Below are 15,695 nucleotides of genomic sequence, written 5' to 3'. Positions count from 1 at the left end.
TACTTCTATTAAAGCTGTAAGAACAATCGGAACGGAACAGGGTAGAATTTGACCTGCAGTCCAGAGTGACAGGGGGCGGAGCCACATTATCAGCCTTAACCTGTAGACCTGTGAGGAGCAGACAGAGAGGCAGGAGGGAGGGGAAGCTTCCGACCTACAGTAATTGTGTGAAGAATAAATAAATAAATAAATACACCCTCTTTAAAAACGGTGTGATATCTTCTCGCGTTTTGCTTGGGATGTGCAACGACTGTTTTTATGGCATTTTTGGGACGTTTCCGCGGTTCTCTCCCCGGGTACAAGAGGAACATCACGGCGCGAGTTAGCTCACGTTAGCTCGCTAACAAGGTCAGTTTGAGTTTTGGCTTCTGTCGTTGTGTTAGCCTTAGTTTTCTTTAAAAAATGCCACTTTCGTTGTCTTTGACAACGCTGGCACGAACGTCGACGGGACAAGGTCGGTGAAAACGGCGTTTATCATCAACATGCTCTTGGCGTTAGCATGTAAGTTAGCCTCATTCGGCGGCTCACTCCCGTTCTTTTATTCGACAATTTGAAAAGCTGACGTAAATGCTGCTTGACGGCAGGAGTATTTGGCAGAAAATGGTAAATTTAGTGGTGTTAGTTTGGAGTGACCGTTTGGTGTGTATTGAGAGAGGGACGGTTGTGTGTTTGATGCCTCGACAGCAGCAGTAGCTGCACTCTGCTAGCCGTTTCCGCCTAGAATAAAACAGGTGCATCTTTGCGCTAGCGATGGAGAGATGCGGGATAAAACAACCTTGTAGCCGGTTACTTTTCGCTGGTTCCCCTTGAAGACAGGCGTGTCACAGTCTGGGTTTTGAGTTGACTTCGTCTGTGTTTAATCTCGTGTTCGTCATGAAAAAAGGATCATCTGCTGAATCTTGTATAAAAGGGGGTGACTGCTACGGGCCCGGTAGCTAGCTGGTGGCTAAAATACATGGTTTCCGTACACTTGGACACGAATCTTAATTGTAATCCTTGCATCTGATCGAGACGTTGTAGATATCTACAACAGAATTTCTGTCACCGATTTTATTGACCCTGCTAAGTCACAGAGTTCTATTTCCCATATTTTGAACTTAATCTTGACATTTGACTTTGTAAAAGCAGATGTGACCATTTAGTTGCACATTCTAGACATAACATAGTTGTAAAAATTACAACATAAAGTAAATATATTAGATAACGCATGCATACTCGCATAATATAGCTATTAATTGTTTCTTTTATCAAAGTGGCTATTGATGCGGCCCATATTCTGTCACTTATGACATCCAAGAACAAACTGCTGTGATTATCTTGAGACATCATGGCACCAAAGCAGGTACAGGAGGCAACTTCTATACCCCTTTTCATTGTGGGTGTGTTTACACATGATTCCTAGTGCGTGCTCAGGTTATGTGGCAGAGAATGTAAACATGGAGTGAGTGCCAAGTGAGCCATGAGGCACCAGTTAGCCCTTAAGTGAGACTGGTTAATTGATGAGTGGTGTTCAGGTATGGGTAAGGTGAGGGCGGATATACGCCACTCCCGATGAAGTGGCGAATCCGAAGCAGAGAATTCATACTGTTCAGCATAAACACACTCGGGCTGTGTGCTGTTCGCTCTGTTATGAAAGACTCGGATGTAGTCAAGTTCTTGTATGTGTGCCCCCGCCAAAAGAAACAATGTCAGTGAAGACAAGAGGTCATGAAAATTTTTTGATATCCCGAATGTTGTTACAGCAAGGAGAAAGGACCAAGGACCTTTCTCACAAGTGATGCAGGCTGTGGTAAGCTCATATCAACAGAGCAAATTTCAACCCTGACCCCAACAAATGGCATTAATTATTTTATTTTTAACTTACATGTGAGTTTTGCCATTATTTCTTTAAGTGAGTTGTTATTATTAAAAGGCCTTCAACATTTGAGCTTGTAACAAAGTTATATTGTATTCTTGTCAAAAACATAAATGGAGTAGTGTTTTATTTTGCACATACATACATCACCAACACACCACAAAGAGATTTCCATCAGGTTTCATCCGATGAGCATTTTTAGATGCCTACAGCAACTATCTCAACCACTTACAACATATTACAGCAAGAGTCCACAAAAGTATTTTAAAGGCCTGACTAAAGTGTAATATGTGATCTTTAATAAGATAGTTTCAGATACTTTAAGAAAAAAAAATCACGTGACCGATACAGGAACTGTGTCGTTCGGCTGCGCCGTGCCAAATTGTGTTTATAGGGAAACAAACTGTATCGACATGTTGCAGATTTGTTGGATGGAGTTTTGCTGTTGGATTTTTGCTTGCTCTCACCTTGTTCCACTGACTTCATGGATCGTTCAGAGACGTTTCCCCAGTCTGGAATAATTTTGATCTTTTGATGCCAAATAAGATTAGATATGTTTGTACTCCTTTACAATACTGGAAGAATAACCAGAAAACATATCCACACCTTTATCAACTCGCACTGAAATGTTTATGCTCACCATCTTCATCTGTACCCTGTGAAAGAGTTTTTTTTGTAAGGCAGGGGAACTGGTGTGTAAGAGGAGAAATCGCTTTGGAGCAAAGACACTTCAGAAACCTTTGTTCCTCAATAAAAATGCATAAATTAATCTACTTTTAGTCTTTTATTTCGTATGTTTTAACACTTAAGTTAGCAAATTTCCATACATAAGTTACAAATTTTAACTCAGAATTTTATTAGACAAATTTGCTATATTTTACAAACCAACTCAGTTTAGCATTTACACAAGCAAGGTTTTAAGCAAATTTTAAACTCTTCTCATGAACAGCTTAATTTGACACACAAATTGAGCACATGAAATTATGCAATGATGAGATCATATTTTAAATAGAGGACTGGCAATGAACTATTTCACAGGCTGATGTTGCGTTTGCAGCACGTTAGCTTTTCCATCTTTTCATTTTATTTACCTGCAGTGATTTTATAACTGATTTCAGATCCTCCATGACCAGTAAAAGATCAAGGACCGAGACGTAGCCCGGTATGGCGGAGCCGGGGTCCCACCCTGGAGCCAGGCCTGGGGTTGGGGCTCGCGCGCGAGCGCCTGGTGGTCAGGCCTTAGCCCATGGGGCCCGGCTGGGCTCAGCCCGAAAGAGTGACGTGGGCCCGCCCTCCTGTGGGTTCACCACCTGCAGAGGGGGCCATGGGGGTCGGGTGCAGAGAGGATTGGGTGGCGGTTGAGGGCGGGTGGCCCGGCGGCCCGGTCCATGCTCACAGCCCCTGGCTGTTGGGACGTGGAATGTCACCTCGCTAGGGGGGAATGAGCCTGAGCTTGTGCGGGAGGTTGAGAGATACCGACTAGAGATAGTCGGGCTCACCTCCACGCACAGGTTGGGCTCTGGTACCCAACTCCTGGAGAGGGGCTGGATGCTTCATTTTTCTGGCGTCGCCCACAGGGAGAGGCGGAGAGCTGGGGTCGCATTGCTTATTGCTCCCCAGCTCAGTCGCCAAGTGTTGGAGTTCACTCCGGTGAACGAGAGGGTCGCGTCCCTACGCCTTCGGGTCGGGGATAGGTCTCTCACCGTTGTCTCGGCCTACGGGCCGAACAGCAGTGTAGAGTACCCGACCTTCCTGGAGTACCTGGGAGGGGTACTAGATAGCGCTCCAACTGGGGACTCCATTGTTCTCTTGGGGGAATTCAGCGCCCACGTGGGCGGCGACAGTGAGACCTGGAGGGGGGTGATCGGGAAGCACGGCCTCCCCGATCTGAACCCGAGTGGTGTTCAGTTGTTGGACTTCTGTGCTAGTCACAGTTTGTCCATCACAAACACCATGTTCGAGCACAAGGGTGTCCATAAGTGCACGTGGTACCAGGACACCCTGAGCCGGAGGTCGATGATCGACTTTGTAGTCGTATCATCTGTCCTTCGGCCACGTGTCTCGGACACTCGAGTGAAGAGAGGGGCAGAGCTGTCGACTGATCACCACCTGGTGGTGAGTTGGATCCGCTGGGAGGGCAGGAAGCCGGTCAGACCTGGCAGGCCCAAACGTATCGTGAGGGTCTGCTGGGAACGACTGGCGGAACCCTCTGTCAGCGAGGTCTTCAACTCCCACCTCCGGGAGAGCTTCTCCCAGATCCCGGGGGAGGTTGGAGACATGGAGTCCAAGTGGACCATGTTCTCCACCTCCATTGTCGATGTGGCTGCTCGTAGCTGTGGTTGCAAGGTCTCTGGTGCCTGTCGCGGCGGCAATCCCCGAACCCGGTGGTGGACACCGGAAGTAAGGGATGCCGTCAAGCTGAAGAAGGAGTCCTACTTATCTTTGTTGGTAGGTGGGACCCCAGAGGCAGCTGACAGGTACCGGCACGCCAAGCGTGCCGCAGCCCGTGCGGTCGCAGAGACAAAAACTCGGGTCTGGGAGGAGTTCGGGGAGGCCATGGAGGAGGACTATCGGTCGGCCTCGAAGAGATTCTGGCAAACCGTCCGACGCCTCAGGAGGCGGAAGCAGCTCTCCGACCGCACTTTTTACAGTGCGGGTTGGGAGCTGTTGACCCTGACTGGGGATGTTGTCGTGCGGTGGAAGGAGTACTTCGAGGATCTCCTCAATCCCATCATCACGTCTTCCGAAGAGGAAGCAGAGACTGGGAACTCAGGGGCGGACTCATCCATTACCCAGGCCGAAGTCACCGAGGTGGTTAGAAAGCTCCTCGGTGGCAAGGCTCCTGGGGTGGATGAAATCCGTCCTGAGTACCTTAAGTCTCTGGATGTTGTGGGGCTGTCTTGGCTGACACGCCTCTGCAACATTGCATGGCGATCGGGGACTGTGCCTCTGGATTGGCAGACCGGGGTGGTGGTCTCTCTGTTTAAAAAGGGGGTGGAAGGTGTGTTCCAACTATAGGGGGATCACACTCCTCAGCCTCCCTGGTAAGGTCTATTCCAGAGTACTGGAGAGGAGAATTCGACCGATGGTCGAACCTCGGATTCAGGAGGAGCAGTGTGGTTTTCGTCCTGGTCGTGGCACACTGGACCAGCTCTACACGCTCCATCGGGTGCTCGAGGGTTCATGGGAGTTCGCCCAACCAGTCCACATGTGTTTTGTGGATCTGGAGAAGGCGTTCGACCTTGTCCCTCGGGGCACCCTGTGGGGAGTGCTCCGGGAGTACGGGGTCCGGGGTCCTTTGCTAAGGGCTATCCGGTCCCTGTACGACCGCAGCAGGAGCTTGGTTCGCATTGCCGGTAGTAAGTCAAACCTGTTTCCAGTGCACGTTGGCCTCCGCCAGGGCTGCCCTTTGTCACCGGTTCTGTTCATTATTTTTATGGACAGAATTTCTAGGCGCAGCCAGGGTGTAGAGGGGGTCTGGTTTGGGAACCACAGAATCTCGTCTCTGCTGTTTGCGAATGATGTGGTTCTGTTGGCTTCGTCAAATCAGGACCTTCAGCGTGCACTGGGGCAGTTTGCAGCCGAGTGTGAAGCGTCCGGGATGAAAATCAGCACCTCCAAATCCGAGGCCATGGTTCTCGACCGGAAAAAGGTGCTTTGCCCTCTTCAGGTCGGTGGAGTGTCCTTTCCTCAAGTGGAGGAGTTTAAGTATCTTGGGATCTTGTTCATGAGTGAGGGACGGATGGAGCGTGAGATCGATAGACGGATCGGTGCAGAATCTGCAATGATGCGGTCGCTGTATCGGACCGTCGTGGTGAAGAGAGAGCTGAGTAGGGGGGCAAAGCTCTTGATTTACCGATCGATCTACGTTCCGATCCTCACCAATGGTCATGAGATTTGGCTCATGACCGAAAGAACGAGATCGCGAGTACAAGCGGCCGAGATGAGTTTCCTCCACAGGGTGGCTGGGCGCTCCCTTAGAGATAGGGTGAGGAGCTCGGTCACTCGGGAGGAGCTCGGAGTCGAGCCGCTGCTCCTCCACGTCGAAAGGAGTCAGTTGAGGTGGCTAGGGCATCTTTTCCGGATGCCCCCCTGGACGCCTCTGGAAAGGTGTTCTGGGCACGTCCCACTGGGAGGAGGCCCCAGGGAAAACCCAGGACACGCTGGAGGGACTACATCTCTCGGCTGGCTTGGGAACGCCTTGGGGTTCCCCCGGAGGAGCTGGGGGAGGTGTGTGTGGATCGGGAGGTCTGGGCAGCTTTGCTTGAGCTGCTGCCCCTGCGACCCAACTCCGGATAAAGCGGAAGAATATGGATGGATGGATGGATGGATTTTATAACTACTGCCGGGGTCACTATTGAGCGACCAACACAGTGTCAATACAGTGTCGACCACAGTTTGTGTAGTGTGTCTATACAGTCCTTGAGGTATCATCATCCCATCATACATAACAGGTCTGTTTAACCGGGCTGTGAAAGCTCTGTGGATTCGAGGAATTCCATGGATTTCATCGTGGGGGGGGGGGGGGGGGGTGTTGTACTCTGTAATTGTGTTCGTCAGTTTTTAAAATGCTTATCGCAAAGCGTTTCCTTTTTTTTAACAACATCATGCAAGTTTTATAAGTCCGCAGTCACTGATCTGTGTGTTACAGATACAATTCTGTGTCTTCGGATCCGCGGAACTTCGCGGGGGAAAAATGCCACTCAAAGCGTAGCTGTTGTGACAGTTGTCATAAAGCGGGTCTGGTTGGTTGCTGCGGCGACTCTGTGTGGCTCCTGTAAGACGCTGAACCTACACGTAGCATGTGGACATCGCAAACTTTTAGAGCTCAAGTTTTTAAAAGTAGAATGTTGCAGCATGTCAGTGTGACAGAGCGACGTCAGACAGAGAGATGATGGCGAGAAAGACGGCTTGAAAAAGTCTTACAAGGACGAGAATCCGTGGAATTGTCACTGGCTTCATCAACACACCTGATAGATAAACAGAAAAAGTGAACTGTGCCATCAAGAAACACGGTAAGAATTTTTCTCTCCCTGGAAAATAAACATTGTGCTGTTCAAACAGGATTTTAGAAAAGATTATGTGATTATTAATCTACAATTTCTTTCATTGGAAAAAAGACATTTTGGTTTACACAAGAAAAAATGAGTTTTTATTCATGTAGCCTTTTATCATGGGACGAAAAGACATTGTGGATTTACAGGAATTTACACTAGAACGTAAATGAGTTTTTATTATTGTTGACTTTTTCATGGGAAAAGAGACAATATGGATTTACAGGAATATACACAACAGTATGTGACTTTTTTACTATAAGGTATGCTATTGATATTTTACCCTGATTTTCAAAATATTCTACAAGCTTTAGCTGTGGTTTTTGACATACTTGTAACAGTCTTTTCAGTCTTCATGAATTTCATGTAGTTTAATTGTTCTGAGTTGATGCATAATTTGGTTTACAATTAAAAGGAAAATCATTCCAGGTCCCACTTCCACGTCATATTCTGTTATTTCAGCATTGTCAATGACAGTTCAAATGAAAGGTTGAGTCTAGGATCATTTAAATATGCACTTCTTTTGAGATTTTTTTTTTTTTCTTCCAGGAGATGCTGAAAATGTTATTACATACAAAATTCATTTGTTTACTAGGGCCTCACGGGTCCTAATCACTGGCTCAAACCCCTGCCAATTTTCCTTGGATTTCACTATTTCCATTTCACAGCCCCGTTTAACATAAAAAAGGTAAATATGACTCAGACATATACTCTTTAGGGTTTTAGCTTGGAAAAATTAAGATAAAGCTAAATAAAACAAAGAACCAATGATGCAGCAGATTGAAGCACTGCTTCATTGCTTCAAAGCAAAGCCGCGCTGCAGAAATGGTTGATTACATGGAAGAAACAAAGCTTTTGCGATAAAACAGTTATTTAGCAATTAAGAGATGACTAAATTAGTTGACAACTATTTTAATAATCGATTAGTTGTTTCAGCTCTATTACAAAGTGTGTTCTGAGCATTTCATCATGTATTTTTTGCAATTAAATCATGATTGCGAGCTCTAAAAACAGTTAATTTTGGCCGATTGACCCTCCATTTACCATTACATTTTGAGGACCCTGACCCGCCCTTGTTTATCCACCTTTGATAAGCAGAAGTATTTGTACAAATAATTGTCTTTGGATAGCTTTATAGTGTGAAATTGAGCTCTATGTTGGTCTGGTGCTTTGGTTTTGCCATTTATCTAGACCAGCTTCAGGCCTATGAAAACTCCGCAGATCCGAGCAATTCCACGGATTTCATCCTGGGGGGGGGGTGTGTGGGGGGGAGGTGTCGTGTTGTACTCTGTAATTGCGATCGTCACTAAGTTTTTAAAATGCCTATCGCAGAGCGTTCTTTTTGTTACAACATCATGCAAGTTTTATCAATCCGCAGGCACTGATCTGTATAACACATACAAATCCATGTCCTCGGAGCCGCAGAGTTTCGTGGAGCAAATGCCTCACTCAAAGCGTTGCTGTTATGACAGTTGTCCAAAGCGGGACGAGTTAGTTGCTGCAGTGATGCTGTGTGCCCACTGCAAGATGCTGTTTTTTAAGCTAAATGTAGCATGTGGAAAGTTTTAAAAAAAATGAATTTTGTGGCATGTCTGTCATTGAGTGACATCGGACAGAGAGAAGATGGCGAGAAAGACGTTTGGGGGAAAAAGTTTAATAAGTACAAGAATCCGTGGAATTGGCGCTAGATTGAATTTAAAGTTCATCTTCATGAACACATCCATGAGATAAATGGTAAAAGCAAACTGCATCTTGTGCTATCAAGAAACATGGTAAGAGTTTTTTTTTTTTTTTTTGTCTGGAAAATAAACATTGTACTGTTAAAACAGGATTTTAGACAAGATTATGTGACTTTTTAAGTTAATCTAGACTTTCATTGGGGAAAAAATACATTGTGGCTTTGAATGAATTTACACAAGAATGTAAGTGACTTTTACTATAAGGTATGTTGATATTTTACCATGATTTTCAAAATGTTCTACAAGCTTTAGCTGTGGTTTTTGAAATGCTAAGTCTTTTCAGTCTTCATGAATTTCATGTAGTTTAATTGTTCTGAGTTGATGCATAATTTGGTTTACAATTAAAAGGAAAATCATTCCAGGTCCTACTTCCATGTCATATTCTTTAATTTCAACAATATCATTGACCGTTCAAATGAAAGGTTGAGTCTAGGATCATTTAAATATACACTTCTTTTGAGTTTTTTTTTTTTTTTTCTTCCAGGAGATGCTGAAAATGTATCCTTAGATACAAAATTTATTTGGTTTCTGAGGCCCTTCAGGCCCAAGACCCTGGCTCCAGGGGGGCTGCACCCCTCAGAGCTTCATGCGAAAAATCCCAATAGTGGATGTGGGGCATCAAAACAACGGTGTTAACAGCATTTTTAAGACCTTTTTGAAATGTTCCTGCTTCGGCTTTACAGTGGTTTGCCCAGCAAAATGCCGTCATGATGCTGTCATAGTGGGTAAAAAAGATTAATCGAAAGGCGTCTGTTGTTAAGGATAGGGTTGTGCTTGAACCAGGTAAATTAAGTACTTTCAAGTATTTAATTTAGACCAGTGGTTGCAAGTGGGATGGGTATCGTTAAGAATCTAGAAATTATTTGTTGTTCAGTTCACATTGTACCAGAGCTAGCTGGTGGTCAGAGATAGCTCTGACTGCTTGTCATGACGAAAACACGTTTGTTTTTGTCTCGCGAACGCGCCGCTGAGGAAACAAGATTAGTCTATTTGCCCAGACTGACAACAAATGAGTAAAGTAAGTACTTTTATGCACTTTGTTTGTGTTTTTTTTTTTTTAGGCATTTTGTGAATGCAGAAATGCTCTCCCATGATATTAAACAGATGCACCCTTGCACGCGCTCCGCTGTAGAAACGAGATTAGCTGCCCAATCAGTGGGTCAGAGTCTGACGGTTTAGCCAGACTGACAACAAATATGAGTAATGTAAGTACGTTTATGCATTTCTGTGGTTTCTTAAGGCATTTTGCGAATGCAGAAATGTGCTTCGACCTCAAAATGCGCTCTTGTGACATAAACCAAACGTGCCCTCTCTTCTGCTGTGGCGTTTAAAACTCCTAAGCCTGTAACCCATCGATGGGAAATTTCACTTTTTATTTGTGAGAGACTGACAAGCCAAAATGAGGCGGGTGGTAGGGGGTTAATGGCAGCCAGCATCCTTGTTGTTGCATTGCTGCCACCTACTGCATCAGTCCATTATAGCAGTACTAAATCCTCTCAAGTCCAGTGCCTTTTAAGTATTTAAAAAGAAAACACTTCCCCCTCCCACTTTAATTTAATCTTTATTTAACCAGGTTTTTAACCAGTCCCATTGAGATCAAGCTCTCTTTTACAAAGGAGACCTGGACAATGATAAATTTTCCAATTCACCTAACCTGCTCATCCTATGTCTAAAATACTTCCAACAGAAACTTATTTCAGGCATAATATGGCAATATGTTTTAAGTTATTTGGTCATCTTTAAAATTAATCCAGAATATACCAATGCCACTTGAATGGACTCCTTTTCTTTCTTTAAAGAAGTAGCTACCAGTTAAGTTATGCCACCAAAGTCTGCCAGTAAAAATGTTTATTTTAAGAGGAGTTGGTTGTTCATTAAACTGACGTAATGTTCTCTGTCAGGTATAACTCATAAAGTAAGCCTAAGTAAATTACTGAAATTTTTTTTTATCCATATACTCAATTAATCACCAGAATAATCAATAGAAAACTAGCTGCAGCCCTAATAATTGTCAGTGTCCATTGTTCAGTGCTGCTGGCTAATATATGTAGCATCTCTAAAAATATTAATCCTATCAATGTTCGGTTTTGGCGCCGTTCATCCTTAACTCAAAATACATAAGCATACCAAATGGCAAATGTCAGCTTTCCACAGTTTGTGTGTGATCAAAATTGCACGCACAGCTTTTTTGTCTTTTCTGCAATCTGCTGTAAGCAGGTTCTTTTAATTTGGCAAACCAAGACGATGGCAGAATACATTAAAGCACTACACATTTTACTCATGGTACAAACATGACACTTGAGTTACTCATGGTAACAGCAAGAGCTCACTGAATCAATTGAACTACAAAAACACAATAAATCAATAACATGAACAACACTGTTAAACTAACATGAACCAAAATAACATTTAAAGCCTCAAAACTCTAAACTCCCAAGGTGGATTGCAACACAAGGTCCGTTGTTTACTGGTTAACTAAAATCGCTAATTACTCAAATATTTGCCCTATCAGCTTTCCGTTTTTACAGCGTTCATCCTTTACCCAAAGTACATAAGCATATCAAACAGTAAATGTCAGCTCTCCCCAGTTTTTGAATGATCAAAGCCATGCGCACGCACACAGAGGCCACTTGGCAATTATAATATAGATTGAAAATCTCATTTAATGTATATTTTACGTGGTATCTTTATCAAACATGCCCCAATCACTCTTATTTGAAAGTGAGGTGCAGACTGGCACTCAGTAGTGTTCAGGGTTCTCCCCAGACAATGGAACAACGGTGTCGCGTTGATCCAGTTTGATCCAGATTGTGGATTTTGTGAACATTTGAATTTAATATTGAAAAGCACGTTTGGTGTGCATTTTGCATTATATCTCAACCAAAGTGCCTCAATCTCTCTTGTGATGAGGCGCAAACTGGCTCTCAATAAATAGTGTTCAGGGTTCTCCCCAGACAATGGAACAACAGCGTTGCATCATCATACTGCCATCTAGCGCCGCTATAGTGTAGTGTCATCTCATGTTTTAGCGGGAGACTTGGTGGGAATCTAACGGCACGCAAACCCGCTTTTGCAGGAAATTTCACAAACAACTTTATTTTATCCTGTTTACATCCAGATGACACAAGCCTTACATGAAGCTAGATCTGCATTTTTTTTGTTTCGTCTTGGCAGGGACGCAGCGATATCCAGGCCATCTGGGGAGGAGGCACGCCGGTGCCGAGCGTTACGGAGACAGGTGCACAGCCGACTCGATCAACGCTGTCTGTTGTGGGATCGATCAAATCAGAGGCTAAGAACAATATTGCAGTTTCTGTGACAGTGAACAGAGAGACTTTTATGAAGAAAACGGCAGAATGGAATTCGAAATTCTTAAGGTACCAAGACACATTTTGAGATTTTGGTGCTAGATAGCGGCGTGCATTATTTCCATTCTCCTATGTTTTAAAGGATATGTCGCACTGAAATCAGAACATTTGAGTGTTTCCGACAGTGTTTCTTAGAGGAAACCGTGCACTTGAATGCTGCTCACATTAAAAACGGAACCATAGATTAATTACAAAGTTTATATAAGTGTGCTGTGGTGTTATGACTCATTTTTTTTAAGTTATAACTGTTGATTTTGATGCAGTCACGGTAAAAGCAGCTGCTTTCCACTGTGCAAAAACTTAGTGCATGTGCACAAGGTGCGCTCTGCTCCGTTACTTAACAGTCTCACGTCAAGACAGACACTCAAAGTAAAATAAAAGTAAACCCTACCAGCTCCACTGAGAAGAAGAAGAAAAAATAAATAAATCTGAAAAGTCATCCACTCGTGATTTCCAAAGTCCACTCCACCAAAGGAGCCCCATGAATGGATCGCGCACGATCGCAAGCTGGTCTTGCAGAGCTCCTCACAGAGTTCTCTCACGGTTGGATAGAAAGTCCATTAACTCCTGAAAATAACTTATTTGGACTTTTTCCCAATGTAAAAAAAAAAAATCATCTGCATGTCCAGCCTGTACAAAACGGCATTATGGAGACACCTCCCGTGTGCACGCTCACAGCGGGACTGACATAGTGTCCAGCAACCCAAACAGCAACATCAGTACATGTTAGAATCCAAAATCCGACCGACTCTGAAAAGAGTTTTGGGGTGAAGTGTGTTGCCTCCTGTCTCTCTGTACAGCCTCTGTAAATCCGAACCTCTCAGAAGCGTCGTTATTGGACGAGTGGAAGCATTGCATGCGGTGATAGTTCCCAACAGCACCGTTATACTAAAAATGTCTGGGAGAACCCTGGTGTTTCATTCACATCTGATCTGTATTGCGGATTTAGCAGATATTCAATTTTAACATTGAAAAGGCCTTTTGATCTATATTTTGTATTATATTTTAGCTTATGAAAAGCCACTTCTAACAATACTTTGACATTGAAAATTTTTTCCAAAGTAAAAGACAGATCGCTGAATGATAATGCAGGCCAGGAAAACATGCGCACGTTTTATTAATCTGAGAGCATGTTTTATTAATTCGTGGGCTCAATTAAAGGAAGACGTGCGCTCAAATTATTATGGCCAGAAAAAAATATCACTTTAAGTGATGTCTCCCGGGTTCTGGAAAGGAACCGCAGCAGCAGCCGTCCCTCCCCCCCAACATGTGCGCGTGAACTAATTGCCCATGATGATAATTTTATTAACTACACTGATGTATAATACAAATGGTGACTGGTTTATAACACGATGACAGAGTTTGAGGGAAGAGAGAGAGAGGAACCGCAGCCAGCCAGTTTTTTTTGTTTTTCTTTTCTTTGTTTACATGTGCCGGAAAGTACAACCCCTGGCAATAATTATGGAATCACTGGCCTCGGAGGATGTTCATTCAGTTGTTTAATTTTGTAGAAAAAAAAAAGCAGATCACAGACATTTCAAATGGCAACTTTCTGGCTTTAAGAAACACTATAAGAAATCAGGAAAAAAAATTGTGGCAGTAACGGTTACTGTTTTAGAACAAGCAGAGGGAAAAAAAATATGGACTCATTCAATTCTGAGGAATAAATTATGGAATCACCCTGTAAATTTTCATCCCCAAAACTAACACCTGCATCAAATCAGATCTGCTCGTTAGTCTGCATCTACAAAGGACTGATCACACCTGGGAGAGCTGTTGCACCAAGTGGACTGACATGAATCATGGCTCCAACATGAGAGATGTCAATTGAAACAAAGGAGAGGATTATCAAACACAGTGTTGCAAAAAATGTTGGTTGTTCGCAGTCAACTGTGTCTAAACTCTGGACCAAATACAAACATGGGAAGGTTGTTAAAGGCAAATATAATGGTAGACCAAGGAAGACATCAAAGCGTCAAGACAGAAAACTTAAAGCAGTATGTCTCAAAAATCGAAAATGCACAACAAAACAAATGAGGAACGAATGGGAGGAAACTGGAGTCAACGTCTGTGACTGAACTGTAAGAAACTGCCTAAAGGAAATGGGATTTACATACAGAAGAGCTAAACGAAAGCCATCATTAACACCTAAACATAAAAAACAAGGTTACAATGGGCTAAGGGAAAGCAATCATGGACTGTGGATGACTGGATCAATCAATCAATCAACTTTTTTCTTGTATAGCGCCAAATCACAACAAACAGTTGCCCCAAGGCGCTCCACATTGCAAGGCAAGGCCATACAATAATTATGAAACACAGTCTACGTCTAAAGCAACATAACCAAGGGATGGTCCAGGGTCACCCGATCCAGCCCTAACTATAAGCCTTAGCGAAAAGGAAAGTTTTAAGCCTAATCTTAAAAGTAGAGAGGGTATCTGTCTCCCTGATCTGAATTGGGAGCTGGTTCCACAGGAGAGGAGCCTGAAAGCTGAAGGCTCTGCCTCCCATTCTACTCTTACAAACCCTAGGAACTACAAGTAAGCCCGCAGTCTGAGAGCGAAGCGCTCTAATGGGGTAATATGGTACTACAAGGTCCCTAAGATAAGATGGGACCTGATTATTCAAAAACCTTATAAGTAAGAAGAAGAATTTTAAATTCTATTCTAGCATTAACAGGAAGCCAATGAAGGGAGGCCAACACGGGTGAGATATGCTCTCTCCTGCTAGTCCCCGTCAGTACTCTAGCTGCAGCATTCTGAACCAACTGAAGGCTTTTTAGGGAACTTTTAGGACAACCTGATAATAATGAATTACAATAGTCCAGCCTAGAGGAAATAATGCATGAATTAGTTTTTCAGCATCACTCTGAGACAAGACCTTTCTGATTTTAGAGATATTGCGTAAATGCAAAAAGGCAGTCCTACATATTTGTTTAATATGCGCTTTGAATGACATATCCTGATCAAAAATAACTCCAAGATTTCTCACAGTATTACTAGAGATCAGGGAAATGCCATCCAGAGTAACGATCTGGTTAGACACCATGCTTCTAAGATTTGTGGGGCCAAGTACAATAACTTCAGTTTATCTGAGTTTAAAAGCAAGAAATTAGAGGTCATCCATGTCTTTATGTCTGTAAGACAATCCTGCAGTTTAGCTAATTGGTGCGTATCCTCTGGCTTCATGGATAGATAAAGCTGGGTATCATCTGCGTAACAATGAAAATTTAAGCAATACCGTCTAATAATACTGCCCAAGGGAAGCATGTATAAAGTGAATAAAATTGGTCCTAGCACAGAACCTTGTGGAACTCCATAATTAACTTTAGTCTGTGAAGAAGATTCCCCATTTACATGAACAACTGTAATCTATTAGACAAATATGATTCAAACCACCGCAGCGCAGTGTCTTTAATACCTATGACATGCTCTAATCTCTGTAATAAAATTTTATGGTCAACAGTATCAAAAGCAGCACTGAGGTCCAACAGAACAAGCACAGAGATAAGTCCACTGTCCGAAGCCATAAGAAGATCATTTGTAACCTTCACTAATGCTGTTTCTGTACTATGATGAATTCTAAAACCTGACTGACACTCTTCAAATAGACCATTCCTCTGCAGGTGATCAGTTAGCTGTTTTACAACTACCCTCTCAAGAATCTTTGAGAGAAAAGG

The 15,695-nt window shown here is 43.4% G+C and overlaps 1 protein-coding gene across 4 annotated transcripts in view; it reads left to right on the top strand.

Moving 5' to 3' along the window:
• The first annotated feature begins 210 nt into the window (after nt 1–210).
• Nucleotides 211–15,695, top strand: part of LOC117512542 (dystroglycan-like) — a 38,320-nt gene continuing 22,835 nt past the window's right edge. The window contains exons 1-2 of one of the 4 annotated variants that reach the window (XM_034172650.1): nt 211–348; nt 11,823–11,886. The gene's annotated coding sequence lies outside the window, so the exon portion shown is untranslated. Of the gene's footprint in view, nt 349–3,446; nt 3,452–11,822; nt 12,026–15,695 lie in introns of all 4 variants that reach the window. The other 3 variants (XM_034172648.1, XM_034172651.1, XM_034172649.1) reach the window with 3 other exon arrangements.

The sequence above is a fragment of the Thalassophryne amazonica genome, chromosome 6 (genome assembly GCF_902500255.1).
Source record: "Thalassophryne amazonica chromosome 6, fThaAma1.1, whole genome shotgun sequence".
Lineage (NCBI taxonomy): Eukaryota > Metazoa > Chordata > Actinopteri > Batrachoidiformes > Batrachoididae > Thalassophryne > Thalassophryne amazonica.
This window is presented reverse-complemented; position numbering and strand designations above follow the sequence as displayed.